The following is a 19,720-nucleotide window of genomic DNA, read 5'->3' as shown; positions in this document are numbered from 1 at the left end:
TAACTTTTGACTCCTTCGTTTCCGGACCAGCGTCCCTGACCTTAAATTGACACATTGACCCTTCTCCGTCATCCCTGAAAGTTCGTAACACCATCAATGAATCTCCCTGCATAAGCGTATGAGGACTAACGACTGCATTCCCATCATTGTACAGAAGAGCACCGCAGAAGAACATACAACATTCAAAGTTATGTGTAATTCAATTATTAAGTGCACGTAGCGTAAATAAATATACTAATGTACACAACTGGCCATTAAAATCGCTACATCAAGAAGAAATGCATATGATAAACGGGTATTCATTGGACAAATATATTATACTAGAACTGACATGTGATTACATTTTCACGCAATTTGGGTGCATAGATCCTGAGAAATCAGTACCCAGAACAATCACCTCTGGCCGTAATAACGGCATTGATACGCCTGGGCATTGAGTCAAACAGAGCTTGGATGGCGTGTACAGGTACAGCTGCCCATGCAGCTTCAACACGATACCACAGTTCATCAAGAGTAGTGACTGGCGTATTGTGACGAGCCAGTTGCTCGGCCACCAGATGTTTTCATTTGGTGAGAGATCTGGAGAATGTGCTGGCCAGGGCAGCAGTCGAACATTTTCTGTATCCAGAAAGGCCCGTACAGGACCTGCATCATGCGGTCGTGCATTATCCTGCTGAAATGTAGGGTTTCGCAGCGATCGAATGAAGGCTAGACCCACGGGTCGTAATACATCTGAAATGTAACGTCCACTGTTCAAAGTGCCGTCAATGCGAACGAGAGGTGACCGAGGCGTGTAACCAATCGCACCCCATACCATCACGCCGGGTGATACTCCAGTATGGAGATGACGAATACATGCTTCCAATGTGCGTTCACCGCGATGTCGCCAAACACGGATGCGACCATCATGATGCTGTAAACAGAACCTGGATTCACCCGAAAAAATGACGTTATGCCATTCGTGCATCCAGGTTCGTCGTTGAGTACATCATCGCAGGCACTCCTGTCTGTGATGCAGCGTCAAAGGTAACCGCAGTCATGGTGTCCGAGCTGATAGTCCATGCTGCTGCAAACATCGTCGAACTGTTCGTGCAGATGGTTGTTGTATTGTAAACGTCCCCATCTGTTGACTCAGGGTTCGAGACGTGGCTGCACGATCCGTTACAGCCATGCGAGTAAGATGCCTGTCATCTCGACTGCTAGTGATAAGAGGCCGTTGGGATCCAGCACTACGTTCCGTATTACCCTCCTGAACCCACCGATTCCATATTCTGCTTACAGTCATTGGATCTCCACCAACGCGAGCAGCAGTGTCGCGATACGATAAACCGCAATCGCGATGGGCTACAATCTGACCTTTATCAAAGTCGGAAACGTGATGGTACGCATTTCTCCTCCTTACACGAGGCATACAACAACGTTTCACCAGGCAACGCCGGTCAACTGCTGTTTGTGTATGGGAAATCGGTTGGAAGATTTCCTCAAGTCAGCACGTTGTAGGTGTCGCCACCGGGGCCAACCTTGTGTGAATGCTCTGAAGAGCTAATCATTTTCATATCACAGCATCTTCTTCCTGTCTGTTAAATTTCGCGTCTGTAGCACGTCATCTTCATGGTGTAGGAATTTTAATGGCCGGTATTGTATATTGTTCATTGAATTTGTTTGGGGCGTACGTCGATGACACTCGTTTATGTTCTACGTTGATCCATTCACTCAGTTTTTTTGTTACAGAAGGTAGCTAACCCTCTGACCGAACACGCTGAGCTACCGTGCCGGCGCGACCTCGGCTATAGAGCCACTCATTGAGCCCAACTGATGCGCTACACTACCGTAACGGTTCAGTTCACGCTTCTAGTGGTACAGTAATACACTAACTTCATTGCGGAGCTTGTACGTGACATAGGCGCGACTAATGTAAGTGCAGAGGGGTGGGCTGCGGAGAGCGCCAAGCAGACAGGCTGGCGGCGCTTTTGTCATACCGCCCACTCGTGGCCGCGTGGGCGGCCGGGCTGCTCGGTGCTGGTAGCTAGGACACGGCCTGCGGATGACGCCCACACCTCGCCGGCTGCAACGCCTACGCCACAGATCAGCGGCTCTTGGCGAACTGAAACGACCGTGGGCGGTATCCGCAGTTTCGCGGCTTGCCTCTCCGGCAAATGCTGCGGCACAGCGACACCGTGTAATTGCTATTTGCGCTTGAATAATTAATCACAGTGCAAACGCAAGTGGTTTTTTCATACTAATTAATTACCTGCAGACAGACAGACAGACAGAGCATGATCTTCGAGGACAATCAGAGTGAAAGCGTTTTCTTCTCCTTTAGAGTTCTTATTTAACGACCTACTCTCTATATTTTCCGATGTTCTACAGTTACGACATTTTATAGACCACCACAGTCTACATTGACATCTACACAATTACTCTGTAGTTCACAATAAAGTTCCTGGTAGAGGGGTAATCGAACCATCTTCAGTTGTTTTTCTACCGTTCCACTCTCTAACGGCTCGTAGGGAAGAAGGGCACGTAAATCCTTGTGTGCTAGCTCTGATTTCGCTTATATTATTATGATAATTTCTCCCTATGTAGGTGGCCACCAACAGAATATTGGAGGAGAAAGTTGGTGATTGGAATTTGACGAAAAAATCCTGCCGCAATGAAAAACGTCTTTGTTTTAATTATTGCCACCCAGTCCGCCTATCATGTCCGCAGCACTCCCTCTCTTATTTCGCGATAATACAAAACGAGTTGCCCTCCCTCGAACTTCTTCGATGTCCTCCGTCAGTTCCATCTGATGCGGATACCACACAATACTGCAGAAGAGTTTGGTTGGTTTGGGGTATCAAAGGACCAAAGTACAGGGTCATCAGTCAAGAGGGTGGACAGGCTTGGTGTAATACAGTTCAAATGGTTCAAATGGCTCTGAGCACTATGGGTCTTAACATCTGTGGTCATCAGTCCCCTAGAACTTAGAACTACTTAAATCTAACTAACATAAGGACATCACACACATCCATGCCCGAGGCAGGATTCGAACCTGCGACCGCAGCGGTCACGCGGTTCCAGACTGAAGCGCCTAGAACCGCACGGCCACACTGGCCGGTCTGTAATACAGTCTCTTTAGTTGAACTGTTGCATTTGCTAAATGTTCTGCCATTTAATAGCAGTCTTTGATTTAATTTCCGCACAACTTTATCTATGTGATCGTTCCAGTTTATGTTATTCGTAATTGTAATCACTAAGTATTCAGTTGAATTTACAGCCTTTAGATTTGTGTCATTTATCGTGTAACCGAAATTTAACGGATTCATTTTAGTATTCATGTGAATGACTTCACACTCTTGTCACTTTTCTCACCATACAGGTATCTTGTCTAAATCATTTTACATTTGGTTCTGATCATCCGATGGCTTTACAAGGCGGTAAGTGACAGCATCACCTGCAAAAAATCTAATAGACCTGCTCAGATTGTATCCTATGTCGTTTATGTAGCTCAGGAACAGCAGAGGGCCCATCACATTTCTTTGGGTATTACTTCTGTTTTACGCGATTAGCCGGCCGCTGTGGCCGAGCGGTTCTAGGCGCTTCAGTCCGAAACCGCGCTGCTACTACGGTCGCAGGTTCGAATCCTGCCTCGGGCATGGCTGTGTGTGTTGTCCTTAGGTTAGTTAGGTTTAAGTAGTTCTAAGTCTAGGGGACTGATGACCACAGATGTTAAGTCCCACAGTGCTCAGAGCCATTTGAACCATTTTACTCGAAGACTTACTGTCAGTTAGTGTGACCTATCGCGGATTCAGTCGGACAACCGCGGTGATACTCCATAGGCAAGCAATCTGACTAGAAGTCCCTTGTGAGGAAGGGTGTCAAAAACCTTACGAAAATTTAAAAATACGGAATCATTTTGAGATCCCCTGTCGATAGCACTCATTATTTTGTGAGATTAAAGAGCCAGTTGTATTTTCTGAATCCGCGCTGACTATTTGTAAGTAAACTGTTTTCTTGGAGGTAATTCATAATGTTCGAACACAGTATACATATGTTCCAATATCCTACCGCAAATTGACGTTAGTGATTTGGATCTGTAATTCAGCGGATTAGTTCTATATCCTTTCTTATTAAATTCACCCTGTTTTTTGCTATGGTTGATAAAACTTAATTTGATTTCCTTATCGCAGCATGGCAAGACCATGAATAAAACTACAGGTGTAAATGTTCTACGGCTTTTATTTTGTTACTTGATTTTCAGTTTCAACGTCACCGTCAGTCAATAACTTTTGTCGTCAGAGATGATAGCATATTGGTACCGAGCGAGGTGGTGCAGTGGCTAGCACACTGGACTCGCATTCGGGAGGACGACGGTTCAATCTCGCGTCCGGCCATCCTGATTTAGGTTTTCCGTGATTTCCCTAAATCGATCCAGGTAAATGCCGGGATTGTTCCTTTGATAGGGCACGGCCGAATTCCTTCCCCATCCTTCCCTAACCCGATGTGACCGATGACCTCGATGTCTGGTCTCCAACCCCAAAACAGGCCCCACAGGTGTATTGGTGAACAGCGTGAAAAGATTCCATAAATTCCTGAAGATGTACTGTAAAAACATTTTTACACTGCAAACGTGATATAACGTTAAACCTTAGAAGCAACTAGTGAGGAAACTTAATGGCAGAGTATGCACAAGTGAAAGATGATTGTAAACAGGAAACAGATCTCGAAAGAGGATTTCGGCTACTAATCCTATGGCTGTGAACCAACTATAAGCACATCATGATATGAGACCTTATGACACTGGAATACATATCTATTTCAGATTTTATTTACCTACTAGCTGAGAAATCCGGCATTGCCCGCACATTAATTTTTGAAATTTTCTTTTCGAAACGAATACAAAAAACGAACTGTGTTTGCAATGAAATATTGAAAAAATAATATTTTAATATTTTGAAGAAATAAATTTTCCGGTCTTTACCAGGTTTCGGCTAAATTAATCCAGCCTTCTTCAGAAGCGTAAAATTACTATAACATGCCAGAGTAAGGCACAGTCAACACTAAAATTAAAACCTATAGTACCGTGGTACATTAAAATTAAAACCTATAGTACCGTGGTACCACGGTACTATGGGTATTAATTATAATGTTCACTGTGCCTTACTCTGGCATGTTATAGTAATTTTATGCTTCTGAAGAAGGCTAGATTAATTTAGCCGAAACCTGGTAAAGACCAGAAAATTTGTTCAACGGAGGCTGATTCTTCAAAATATTAGTCTATCACAGTTCTGACGGGGCTGTAACATGCTAACAATTCTTATACTGAAAAAATATCGTTTTCATGTATTCGGGAAAACACCTTTGAAATTATGAAACGCTAGTAGAAAGAAATATGCATAAAATACAATGTATAAGTGAAGTACCCATATTAAAAAACGTGATTTCGAACAATTTGTGTACGCTGGGCGAAGCTGATTCGCGTGTCTGCAAAGCGATTTTGTAAACGTCTATGTGGCAATGCGTTTAATTGCTGTATACACGGCTATGGTTTTCCCCTACAGCCGTTTGTGCTCTGCGTTGAAAGATGTCAAAAGCGCCATCAGATGTCAGGAATTTCTGCATGTTGACTCGATTTTAGCAGTGTCTTAGTAGTAATGAATAAATTTATTGAAAATTCATGCATGATGAGGCATTTTTCACGTTTCTCAGTGTTTATGACGCCATATCTCTTAAACTATATGTCGTACAATGATACATTTATGTAGGTACTTTTTTAGCAGCATATGTGGATATTGTCGCCAAAATGTGTTGCAGATAGAGCTAGTAGAAAAGAAGTAATAAAGTTAAACGTCTTGCACAATGTGGCAATTTTCCACGTATCTCTGAGTTTATGACGTCACGTCTGCTGAACTATGACTGTGTGGTTCTTACCCGTTGCCTGACAGTAAGGGACAGGTGTACTAAGTTTGGTTGAAATCGGTGCAGCGGCTTAGGAGCAGATTTAAAAAACACACACATACACGTATACATTTTTTATAATATGTATAAATTGTTTTTTGTTGTGACATGATTTCTACATAAATGTAATTAGCTGTGGATATGAAGACAACTGTTATTTTTTGTTGTGACATGGTTTCTATATAAATGTAATTAGCTGTGGATATGAAGACAACTGCTAATTGAGCGATTACAGTTGTGGGTTTCATTGTTGTAATCTGGTGAACGTCATTACCGTAGTCTGGTGAACTTTTTTGCGCAGGGCAACTTTACATCTGCACCGCCAATAGAAGTCTTACAGCATACCTAAGCGGTATTGCTATCAAGGCACGTCTCGTCATAATCGGTCCATTTAAATGTTACAGCAACGGGGGTATAAGACGTTTTCATTTGAAACGCTGCAACACGGCGGATTCCTGGATGTTTTCTTCTTGTTTCGAATGGGCCTACTTTGAACCACGCATGTTCAACTGTTGGGCTTTGATCTTTGCTCGGTACTGTCACATCCTCTGCTGATGTAACTCCTTCCTTTCTTCTGCCCAAGGGGCACCTTTCCTTCGGGGCTTTTCCTGAAATCCTCGGACTTCCTTCAGGCTACATCTCACAATCTGTTCTGTTCTGGAGATCAGTTATTCCCAGTCCTTTAACGTCCTTTTCAGTTTTTGTCAGCCAAGTGGTGCGAACCTTCTTGTTTTGTCTGTTTCGAGGCAATCTTGCAACATGGCTATAGAAAGCTACTTTTTTGTTTTTGTTTTTGTTTTTTTTTTTTTTTTGTTTTTCACAGTCATAGAGCCTCTCGATATGTACGTAGAGCTCCGAGTTACGTCGCCTTCTAAATCCCCATCTTCTTCTACCGGGCCTAGGATCTTCCTGAGCATTCTCCTTTCTCTGACTTCCAATTTCTCCATCAGACCTCTCTGATTCATGAAAAGACATTCCATGGCATACCGGGTTTCTGGTCCATGACAGACGTGTAGTGCTTAAGTTTCAGATTAGGTGACAGGCATTTTTTGTTGTAGGTGTTCATATCAATCGATAGGCTAGTTCTAACTTGTTGACTCTCATGGATAATGACGTTTCCTCTGATAAATTGGGTTCAATGCATTCGCCGAGATACTTAAACTTCTCAGTCCTATTGATGTTTCAAAAATGGTTCAAATGGTTCTGAGCACTATGGGACTTAACATCTGAGGTCATCAGTCCCCTAGAACTTAGAACTACTTAAACCTAACTAACCTAAGGACATCACACGCATCCATGTCCGAGGCAGGATTCGAACCTGCGACCGTAGCAGTCGCGCGGTTCCAGACTGCAGCGCCTAGAACCGTGTGGCCACCACGGTCGGCTATTGATGTTTGCCTGATCTGCTAACATCTCTCTGTTAACTTCTTTGATGTTGGTGAAGAACTCTCTTATTCCAGCGACTCTTGAAGACCCACTTTGGCAGCCTGTTTTCTGAGGCAGTTTACCTACATTGTCACCATTTCAAGAGAATCATTAATCAGTGCCCTGTCACCTGCAAAAGCCAGGCAATTTACAATGAGTCTTGGATGTTTATTAGGTGAATGTTAACCAAATTTGATGAAGTTGATGTATTTACTCCCGAAAACGTTCGCAGAATCGACAAGGTCACTGATTACACAGTGGAAGAGATGACCATCGTCAGTGATGGTGTCTCCACATCGCGCGAAGATTTGCTCCCTATGCCGCATGGTCTTCCTCACGACACACGCCGCACAGTTAACTTCATAGGCATCCCACGGTCTCAACGCATCTCTGTTTACTCTTCACGTCACGAACCTTCCCTGGGGAACATCAAGTGCTAAAGGACCAGGCATCGTCCTGGGAATCGGCGTCAGTCGTAACTCATTTGCTCACGCTGCTTCGGCTCATAGCTCTGAAACGGGAAATGAAATGGCGACTGTCCGTCGCCAGTTCGCTTATGGCTTCTTGCAGTCTGCCAAAGCAGACAGCTCTCATCAGATTAGTCCATCTAACCGAATGCTGGATTTAATAAACTTCTCGCTTCTTAGACGTGTCGTACACATTTCGATAGTCCCACCATCTACCTTGACATATCGGGGCGTTAACACAAATTAGAAAAAACTACTGTCGCCTATTGCTGCTTACTCTCATGGCTTTTTAGTTAGGAAGACATTGCATCTTATTGTAGATTATATATACTCGTACCATACGCTAATCCACGGGTATGGACCATATCATACGCGGGCATGCTGAAAAGTAGTGCCTCCTAATTTTTTATGTGAGAATTCTTAAAGCTTTGAAAATAAAACAAACGTTATTACCATGATACATCTTTATTTTTCTTGTTTACATATTTGCAGCTCTCTGCCGGTAGACGGCTCCGAATTGCTGCGTGTAACATAGCGGTGTGTAACATAACTGTATCGGTGCGTGAGAAACAGCGTGCTGCAATCGAGTTCCGGATTGGGAGAGTTGGTCCTCACGTGGAGCAGTCTCTCCTTCGCCTTGACAATGTCAGACCACGCACGAGCGCTGCGACATCTGCAACAATCAGACGCCGCGGTTCCACTGTCATCTATCACATTCCTTACAGTCTCGACTTGGCCATCCAATTTTCATCTGTTTCCAAAACTTGAAGAACACCTTCGAGGACTTCACTTTGAGAGTGCTGAAGCGGAGCAAGCAGGAGCGAGGCTGTGGCTCCGTCAAGAACATCAAGTATTCTACACTGATTTCTCATTAGCAGAAATGTGTTCGTCGCCAAGGTGAATATGTTGGGAAATAAATATATAGACATGAAGAATGAGATGTAGATTGTTAAAAACCGTTTTATTTAAAAATCTTTAAGGGTTTTCACTTGAAAAATTCGGAGGCATTACTTTTCAGCACACCCTCCTATTTAATATTTAACTTAAAGTACGCTCTGTCAGGTATAGGAGAAAAGGTTTATATATTTCGTGTTTGTAGGTTGATTTCTATGCTTTCGTTTGAAGTTTTTAAAGATCCGGTCCTGCGTATAAATTTTGTGATTCCTCTGACAAAAACTAAAATAAATTATGTTCACTTATGGCTGTAAAAATTTTGACACGATACTTCTTATTGGAGCATATATAGTCGTCTTCATGAATACACCACGTAGAAGCCCCCGTCTCTTCTTTCTCCAGACTAAGTTGTGTAGTTCGGACGGGAAGTTTAGTGGACTTTCCCTCGACATGTTCTGGACGCAAATTTCAGTGGTACTAGTTCCCCTAGGCGCAGGTTACAGGGCATCTGAAATTGCGACGATTCACTGGCTGGTCAAACCTGCTCCCAAACAAATATGACACGGTTGCTGAGTGCAGAGGTGGATGCGGGAAACCGTAGAAAGAGGAGGGAAGGGGAAACGGAGGGAAGGAGAAAGATGCTCCACTAAGAAAAAACAGTAACTGAGAGACTGACTTACCCGAACGTAGGTAGAAACAACCGAAAAATATAGCAGTCACCCATTTTTATGCTCGCAGATTCATTGTCTACAGATCTTTGTTCACAATTTTAAAGCTAAGTGAAATACTGTCAATTGCGAGACACACTTCGATTTTACACCGTATAAATTAAGAAGTTATTAAATTTCTGAACATTCGTTGCTACCATCATCATTTAAACAAGAATGCGTACAAGTTCTTCTGATATTTTTTGACAAATGTAATTTTTTGCTGGTAAAGCTGTACTATATACTAAGAACTGTTGTGAGCAAATCATATAAAATCTTGAAATACAACGACAACAACAACAATAATAATATTAATAATATATTATTATTATTACAGTTTTGAACATGGCTGTTATTGAGCAAACGTATACTAGTTTAGACATAGGATTAAACAGCCAACCGGTTACCCATAAACGGTAGGTACATTGACCTAGGTTTCGAAGCCTACTAGGGGTGTCTTCATCTGAATGAAATGTTGCTAAATCGTGAAATTATATTCATAAAAAGCAAATGTCAGAATTTTGGAGCAGCTATGCTCATGTCAAAAGTAAAATATAACGTTCTAGGCTTTCCCACGTGTGACCAGCTGGGAACAACTTCTTTCTTTCTCGGGGCCTTTGTCTCGCTCCAACGCGGGGTCGGCGTTGTTACTACGGATTTGGCAGCGTTAATTGCAGAGGGTGGCCGGATACCCTTCCTGACGCCACCCCGAGCCTCCCAGGACAGAAGTAGTGTACCCCAGCTGTCTGCGTCTAGTGTAAGTCATAAAATAGTGGGAACGTTTTCAAATGTCTGTGAGTCGTGTAATTGAGGCGGAATTGGGGACCAGCCCGGTATTCACCTAGCGGGATGCGGAAAACTGCCTAAAAACCACACCCAGGCTGGCCGGCATACCGGCCCTCGTCGTTAATCCGTCGGGCGAATTCGATCTGGGGCCGGCGCGCCTACCCGAGTCCAGGAAGCAGCGCATTAGCGCTCTCGGCTACCCAGGCGGGTCGGCAACAACTTCTATTTCTGCTGATTCCAAATTTTTGTCCACCTATTGTATATCTGTATATATAAACTTGTTTTATATTTCAGATCCGTTAGCATGTGTAGAGCACAGTCTATAACGCTGCAGGAGTTTTATACCAATCAATTTTTTAAAAATTTTAATATTTTTTATTATTTTATTATAGAACTACGCTATATATATACTGGTGTGCAAACTGAAGTAAGAAAGTAACTTACACGTGAAGTGTCGCTGCCACGTAACATAGTTCGATGAAACCTGGACCATACGTAGAAAGAACTCCACAGTATAGCATAAAGGATAAGTGAAAGAAATATGCAATGAGACAAATGGAAATGACACTTTTATTCAGCAACAATAATTACATTGAAGTCATCGCAATTATGATGGTCCCTTCTACATTACAAAAGTCATTACATGTTTCTCAGTTGGGTGTGTGATCAACCATGCTGGCCACAAGGTTGGGAGAGCGGTCCATTCTTCCTCCAGCGCTGTTGATAACTGCTGCACGTTTGTTAATGAGTGTGGACTTGCTGAAGCACGTTTTCCCAACGCACCCCACACATGTTCGATGAGATGTAAGCCGGTGGAACGGGCAGACCAGTCCATTCGCTGAATATCCTCTTGTTCCAAGACGTCATCCACCTGCGCTGCTCAATACGGTCGCGAATTGTCATCCTTCCGTCAAAATGGGACTAAGGCCGAATGCGACCCTTGAAGACCCACACGGGGAGATAGTACAGTGTGACAACGTTGACCGGTGATTGTACCGTGTTTAAAGATTTGTCGGTCAATACATCCATGCAACATTATCCCTCTCCACGCAATAGCATCCGGACCTCCAAAACGATCGACTGAGGTGGCGCAGTGATTAGCGCACTGGACTCGCATTTGCAAATCCACGTTCGGCCGTCCTGATTTGGGTTTTCCGTGATTTCCCTAAATCGCTCAAGGGAAATGCCGAGATAGTTCCTTTGAAAGGGCACGGCCGATTTCCTTCCCCATTCTTGAAACTGTCCGAGCTTGTGCTCCGTCTCTAATGACCACGACATCGACAGGACGTTAAACCGTAATCTCCCTTCCCTTTCCAAAACGATCATGTTGGACAGTGTTCCTGGGTGCATTAGGTGTCCCCCTCTCCCTGTGTGAGAGTATTTTCAGAAACCCTAGTCAAACTGAATACGCTCTCATCCGAAAAAGAGCACGCCGACCCCATTCCTCGTTGGTTTAGTCCCCATGCTCTTGGCACCTCACAACTCTCAAACAGTGGGAACGATAGGATTACCTCAGTGATAGCTTTCTTTGACGTCACTATGACATTACAGCCCAGTTTCGACCGTTGGAGGTGTCTATCGACTTCCGTGGTTCATCGAGTTCTGATGCATAGATTAAGCTTTGCAGATTTGGGTAGTACGTTGTACAACTTTTGTATTGTATTTAAATTATTTTTCTTAGGTTTGCAAACACAGGAACACATTTGTAATTTATTGTACTGCTTAACAGAGATGAAGATGGGAGACATTGCCAAAAGTTGGTCACTTTGATCGACATACAGAAAATAAGCGTATTTGATATAAACAATGATAGCAGATAATTCCCCGTTACAAATATGTCCAGTTTTCATAACAAATGTTATATATTTTATTTTAATTAATCATGCTCTCAGATGTACAAAGAACCCAAAGGCAGTAGAAAGTGATGCCATTAACAGTGAACTAATAAAATATTCTTCAGTAGCATTTAAAAAAAGATCCTTCAGATTTTTTAATCTTTGCTGGATAACAAAGGAAATACCAAAAGAATGAGAGATCTCACTTATAAAACCAACATTTGAAAAGGAGACAGCTCAAAACCCGAAAATTATAGAGGTATATCACTATTAAATACGGCGTATATGAACTATGCTAGATAATAACCGACAGACTAAAACCCATTATGAAGTGCCTGCTATCAGAAGAACAAAATGGATTCAGGAAGGGGAGAAGCTGTACAGAGAGTATATATATGCTACAGCAATTTATAGAAAAACATAAGGAATTCAATAAAGAAACGCACATCCTTTCTGTCGATTATGTAAAGGCTTTTGATAAAGTAAATAGACAACTATTGCGGGAAATTTTAATAAAAAGAGGTACACCGATACCAATTGTACAGTTAGTTCAAAAGCTCTATGCTAATACAAGAATCCAAATAATTGGGGATAATGAAGAAACAACAATGGTTATCAATTTTGGAGTTCGACAAGGTTGGAGCCCCTCTCCACTGCTTTTTAATATACAGGGTGTTACAAAAAGGTACAGCCAAACTTTCAGGAAACATTCCTCACACATAAAGAAAGAAAATATGTTATGTGGACATGTGTCCGGAAACGCGTACTTTCCATGTTAGAGCTCATTTTATTACTTCTCTTCAAATCACATTAATCGTGGAATGGAAACACACAGCAACAGAACGTAGCAGCGTGACTTCAAACACTTTGTTACAGGAAATGTTCAAAATGTCCTCCGTTAGCGAGGATACATGCATCCACCTTCCGTCGCATGGAATCCCTGATGCGCTGATGCAGCCCTGGAGAATGGCGTATTGTATCGCAGCCGTCCACAATACGAGCACGAAGAGTCTCTACATTTGGTACCGGGTTTGCGTAGACAAGAGCTTTCAAATGCCCCCATAAATGAAAGAGGGTTGAGGTCAGGGAGAGCGTGGAGGCCATGGAATTGGTCCGCCTCTACCAATCCATCGGTCACCGAATCTGTTGTTGAGAAGCGTACGAACACTTCGACTGAAATTGCAGGAGCTCCATCGTGCATGAACCACATGTTGTGTCGTACTTGTAAATGCACATGTTCTAGCAACACAGGTAGAGTATCCCGTATGAAATCATGATAACGTGCTCCATTGAGCGTAGGTGGGAGAATATGGGGCCCAATCAAGACATCACCTACATTGCCTGCCCAAACGTTCACAGAAAATCTGTGTTGATGACGCGATTGCACAATTGCGTGCGGATTCTCGTCAGCCCACACATGTTGATTGTGAAAATTTACAATTTGATCACGTTGGAGTACATACTGACGAAACTAAAATGAGCTCTAACATGGAAATTAAGCGTTTCCGGATACATGTCCACATAACATCTTTCTTTATTTGTGTGTGAGGAATGTTTCCTGAAAGTTTGGCCGTGCCTTTTTGTAACACCCTGTATACATTGACGACATTATACGGCAATGGAGAATGAAAGTAAAGAACTATACATATAACTTCAACCAAAAAGATTACATTATGACTTTGTTATTCGCAGATGACCAAGTGTTAATTTCGAATAATGAAGATGGACTGCAGAGAGCTGCCTACGAACTGTACCAAACAGTCCGGATATATAATATGTACTTATCAATACAAAAAACAAAAGCCATGGCTTTCTGTGGAAAAAAATCCAGTAAGAACAAAAATAATTATAGACAACAAGATTGTAGAGCAAGTAGATAGATTCAAATTTCTAGGAACCATGCTGTCGTACAGCAGACCTAGATCAAAAAGACAAAATTGAGAAATTTAACTACTTAAATGGCACTATCAGAAGAGCCCTCTAACGTAAAGTAAGAACGTAAACATACCTAAAATTTTATAAAGTTTTGTCAGTGCCAACATTACTATGTGGAAGTGAATTTTGGGTAATGAAAAAGAAAGATAAAATAAGATTACGAGCCAATGAAATGAAATCCCTCAGGTACATAGCAGGATACACCAAGCTAGACTACAAAAGAAATACATATGTCAGGTAGGAATTAAATATTTTCGATGTAAAGAGTAAGGTTGACGAATACCGACAACAATGGATATCCCATCTGTTACGAATGGACAAATCAAGATTAGCACTACATTTTTGGCGATATACTCCGCAAGGTAAAAGAATCATTGGAAGACCTGCAAAACGATGGAAGGACCAGGTGTAGCTGCAACAGGCTGAGGGAAAGCCTAACGCATGACGGAAGAAGAAGAAGATTAAAAAATTATTATTATATTGAAAGTTAAAAAAGCATATCGCACGATCGGGCCCTGAAAACCGTGCGTTATCGACCGAGTGTCGCATCGTCCTCAGCTTGAAGCGCTGCCTTTTTGAACATTCTTGGTTTTTGCGAGAAAGCAAGCATCACTGAACATGGCAGCGAGAAATATAATATAGTTCGTCTTATAGTTAGCTGCAAAAGAGGTAATTAACATTTATTTAGTTCTTTTTACCTCAAATGTGCCCTCTTCCTCTGCTTTCGTACCAGACCAGTGAGAACATTGATTAACGCGCTTGCTAGATGGCTAGATAGCAAGTAAGTTATTGAAAACTGATCGGTACGAAACATCTCAGCGAGTCTTTGGTTTCATTTAAAGAAATATGCCACGAGAGAACGCGATTAGCGTTCGGTCCTTCGCCTCCAACAATTCGTCACCAAATTTTCTTATGTGGAGCCTCAAATAAAAATCAAGAAGTTCAAAGAATATTATATGCATGAGGAAAATTGGATAAGTGATGGAACTGAAATGACAGACAAGCTACATATGAGATATTACAATAATTATTCATGCAGTTTAGCATACAGAACCTAACTTACACGTAGCTTAGAGAACCATAGTAACAAAAAGGAAGGCAGATTCTCCGACAAAAAAATTGTTCAAATGGCTCTGAGCACTATGGGACTTAACAGCTGTGGTCATCAGTCCCCTAGAACTTAGAACTACTTAAACCTAACTAACACATCCATGCCCGAGGCAGGATTCGAACCTGCGACCGTAGCAGTCGCGCGGTTGCGGACTGCGCGCCTAGAACCGCGAGACCACCGCGGCCGGCGATTCTATGACAGTGGAAGGGCCGATCTACATTTTCCCCGCGATAGGCATTTAAAAAGCAGACAAATTGATTATACACCAATACGAGTCGATAAAAATAAAAGAAACCTCTCTCCATAAAAAATAGAAATTTAAAAATCCATCATTGAAATTATGAACTCAAGTTATTGCATAAAATGTGAAATAAACGATACGTGTGTACCATGTCAATAGCTGTACTTAGCTCAAACGTCAGAAGCGTGCTTCCTCACCCCACTGAACGTTGGCTGGGGTGCGAGTCTTTTGACTTTTTGGGCGTTCTGTATTAATACTGGACCATGCCTCCTTAGGAAGTCTGTAGTTTAGTGTGTTCCGAAGAAGGCGTGGTTTACCGTGCCGAAACCTAGGTCAACAGCCGGTTTCTTTTGCAATCGAGGCGGATTCTTTATAATCATTAAATTACTCACGATACGTGTGTACCATGTCAATAGCTGTACTTAGCTCAAACGTCGGAAGCGTGCTTCCTCACCCCACTGAACGTTGGCTGGGGTGAGGAAGCACACTGCAGTGTTGATAGTTTTCAATTTATTGCAGTGGTAACGTTTTGAGATGCAGTACTGGGGAGAGGGGGGGGGGGGGTTCACGGGGTCAGCAAACCGTAATCCCGGTCATTGGCGACATTTAGAACTTGGAGCCGCTACCTGTCTATCAGATGGCTCCTCAAATGGCATGGCGAGGCTGAGTGCAACTCTGCCCGTCCCACCAAGGGAAAATCACTAGCAGTAGCGGGAAGCGGATCCGGGTCCCCTGCATGAGGCCTGTTGCGCTGATCACTCTGCCACAGAGGCGGACATTTTTTTACTATTATATTAAAATTAAAATCATAGGTATCCATACATAGCACATTAAAATTAGTGGTGACAGTATGCTCTATTTGTGGGAAGGGGCCAGAGAGGCAGTAACTCCCTTCGCACTGAAACTAGCATAGAGTCGGTAGTGCACCGTCAGACACCCGCGACGTCGATCGTTAAAATATTCGGGAAGCCGTTCCCGCCCCTCCTTCGCGGCGGCTGTTTTCAGCGCGTTTTAATTGCGTTATCGGCTGCTGGAACTTCTTTATGGCGTGGCGGCAGCTTGTGTAGTGAAGGGCGAGCCGGGGGCGAGAGGCGGCCTGGGAAAGAGCGGCCTTTGTGTGTCGCAGCGGCTCCAAACTTGCTCTAAACGACTTTGATCCGCCGGCGGCCGGCGCTGAATAATGCACGGCCGCGAGCGGGGCTGGCCTGCGAGTCTCCGGGCGCCTTCCCAGCGCTCTGTGCGTTGCGGATCAGGTCTGAGGACCGCACGCAGGGCCAAAGCTGGCGCCAGAGTTCTTGTTCTCGCGGTTAAAGAGAACCTCGGACTACGATGTCTAGTGCGATGTTCCACTCTTAGTGCCCTATAGCCAATCCCTGTTTCTTTTTCCGATGCCAGTGCGTCACTTGAGTCGGCTTTCGCTAGCGTTTCATGTAAATTACTGGAATATGAACAATAAACACACCTAAACGCATGATGTAGATATGTCATTAGTCACCGATTTGTCTCACTGAAGCCAGTTAACCGAGTTGACGTCATGTGTACCACGTAGCAGCCACACATTGATTCAAATGACAGTTTTCCCTGAAAAATGCATATATATATCGACTTTCTGAATCCTAAGTTAACGTAATTTACCCACGTAATAGGTAACTTAAAGCGGACGTCCAATAAGAAATACAATACATTTTTTTCTCGGCTAATTTCGCTTTAAAAATGGGCGATTTGTTGTGGGACATCGTGGAATATCCCCTCTTCAGTCCCTATAGTTTCATGAAGTTCCGATAGATTACGGCGCCATACGTAGCCTTCAAAATGGCGTCTGTAACGGAGGTACGTTCCACGCAGAGTACTATCATTGAGTTCGTTTTGGCGGAAAACCAGAGCATCGCAGATGTTCACCGGTGCTTGGAGAATATCTACGGAGACCTGGCACTGAATAAAAACACTATAAGTCGTCGGGAGACAAGATCTCGCAAACCTGTCGGATCCACTGCGTGCAAGACGGCTGCGCGCAACTGTGACTTGCAATATTGGAACGTGCGGACACTCTCATTAGAGGTGATCGCCGAATTACAACCAAACGTCTCGCCGCACAACTGAACGTCCCTGTTGGCAGTGCTGACCCACACCCGTCCACCAATTTGGTTGCGCACGCTGGGTTCCTCGGCCGCCTAACAGAAGACCATAACGACCAACGAAAGACCATTTGTGAAAAATTGCTTTCGCGTTATGAGGCTGACCGTGACAATTTTTTGTCGAATGCCGTCACAGACGATAAAACATGGGTTCATCACTTCGAACAGGAAGAAGAAAGTTCAAAGCTGCACTCAAAGCCGTAAAGTCATCTGGGACTCCGAAGGGGTTATTCTGAGGTCCTCCCTCGTGCTCCCTCAACGCGGAAGTGTATTGTGCTGCTCCCATCAAAACTTCTCCATGATAACGCAAGGCCTCACACAAGTCTGCCCACTCGAGACAAGCTCATAATACTTCATCAGACTGTTCTTCCTCATCCACCCTGCAGCCCGGATCTCACGCCTTCCATGTGTTTAACCCAATGAAAGAGGCAGCAGGGAGCAGTTCGTGGATGATGGGGAAGTTACTGTTGCAACAACGCGGCTCCGACGTCGCCCAGTAGAGTGGTAGCATGCGAGCGTACAGACCCTTCTAGTAAGGTGGCGTAATGCCGTCACATTGAACAGAGATTATGTTCAAAAATAGAGTTTTGTAGCCGAAGGAGTGGGGAATAACATTGTGTATTGGAATCCTGACTAAAACCAGCCTGCTTTCAGAAAAAAAGTGTTCCATTACTTACTGAACACCCCTCGTAGAAAACAGTAGTTTGCCGAATATTCTCCCAAATATGCAAACCAAAAGCTGAATGTAACCTGGAATGTCATAACCCTGTGATGTGTGGAACTCTTTCGATACATCAAAATTAAACACATAACCAGTTTGTAGTTCCCACACGCTTCTTTACTAAAAACATAGTGCTCTTACCAAATTAACAGTAGCAACGATTATAGAAAGGGGCTTGCCTCATATAACCACATATTTTTCAAAATTGTCTCAACCAAGTTTCATTAATTAAAACAATGTTCATAAAACCATCATTAATCAAATATGACTGAGTGAACTAAATCACACAAACTTCATGACTTAGATGGAACTTGGTTCAAATGGCTCTGACCACTATGGGACGTAACTGCTGTGGTCATCAGTCCCCTATAGCTTAGAACTACTTAAACCTAACTAACCTAAGGACATCACACACATCCATGCCCGAAGCAGGATTCGAACCTGCGACCGGAGCGATCGCGCGGTTCCAAACTGTAGCGCCTAGAACCGCTCGGCCACTCCGGCCGGCTTAGATGGAACTGTTTTTCACATGACTCACATGAAAACTCCGACTACTTCCAACAGCTAAAGAATGCATTACGTCCGACAAACTCAGATCTTTCAAACTTTGCTTAACCAACTTTCATTAAATAAAACAACGTTCATAAAACCACAATCAACCAAATCTCAAACATGCTTCAATTAACATAGTAACTGGTTTTCATGTACCTCAGGACCCGGCTAAGAACATTAATCCACTTAAGTCCAATAAGCTCAGATCTTTCCACAATTCGTCTTAAAATTTCTGACAAATTAACAGTATTGTAATACATTCAGTATAATAATAGCATATGAAATCGTCTTAACACGGGATGGACGCGAGCAAACAGAAAGGTTCTAACAGATACAGGAGATGCACGGACCAGAAGGTGAAATAAAAATATACTCAACTTTGATTTTCAAGTAAGCTTGCGGAAAACCACAACGCTCCACCGGCAAGATGGAATTACCCCACGTTAACAACGTAACCATAGACACCGATCCAGGTCCTTAATTATCAGCCGGCCGAAGTGGCCGTGCGGTTAAAGGCGCTGCAGTCTGGAACCGCATGACCGCTACGGTCGCAGGTTCGAATCCTGCCTCGGGCGTGGATGTTTGTGATGTCCTTAGGTTAGTTAGGTTTAACTAGTTCTAAGTTCTAGGGGACTAATGACCTCAGCAGTTGAGTCCCATAGTGCTCAGAGCCATTTGAACCAGCCTTAATTATCACTCTTCCATCGTGTTACCCCGATCGGAGCTTGCTCGCGTCGACCACCGTCAGTTATCTGAAACATAAACACATCAGCGGTAGACAGCATTCTGACGCAACAGATACAGAAGGATATTAACCCAACTAGTTATCAATAAACCTTTAATTCTACGCGGCACAAATTAACGTTAAGCAGACTTAACATAACTGACAGTGGGTCTTAATATTTGATTAGACAACCTCTAAAACAACAAATAAAATAATAAAATAGAAAGGGAATCAGGGAAAATGTTGC

The sequence above is a fragment of the Schistocerca piceifrons genome, chromosome 2 (assembly GCF_021461385.2).
Source record: "Schistocerca piceifrons isolate TAMUIC-IGC-003096 chromosome 2, iqSchPice1.1, whole genome shotgun sequence".
Classification (NCBI taxonomy): domain Eukaryota; kingdom Metazoa; phylum Arthropoda; class Insecta; order Orthoptera; family Acrididae; genus Schistocerca; species Schistocerca piceifrons.
This window is presented reverse-complemented; position numbering follows the sequence as displayed.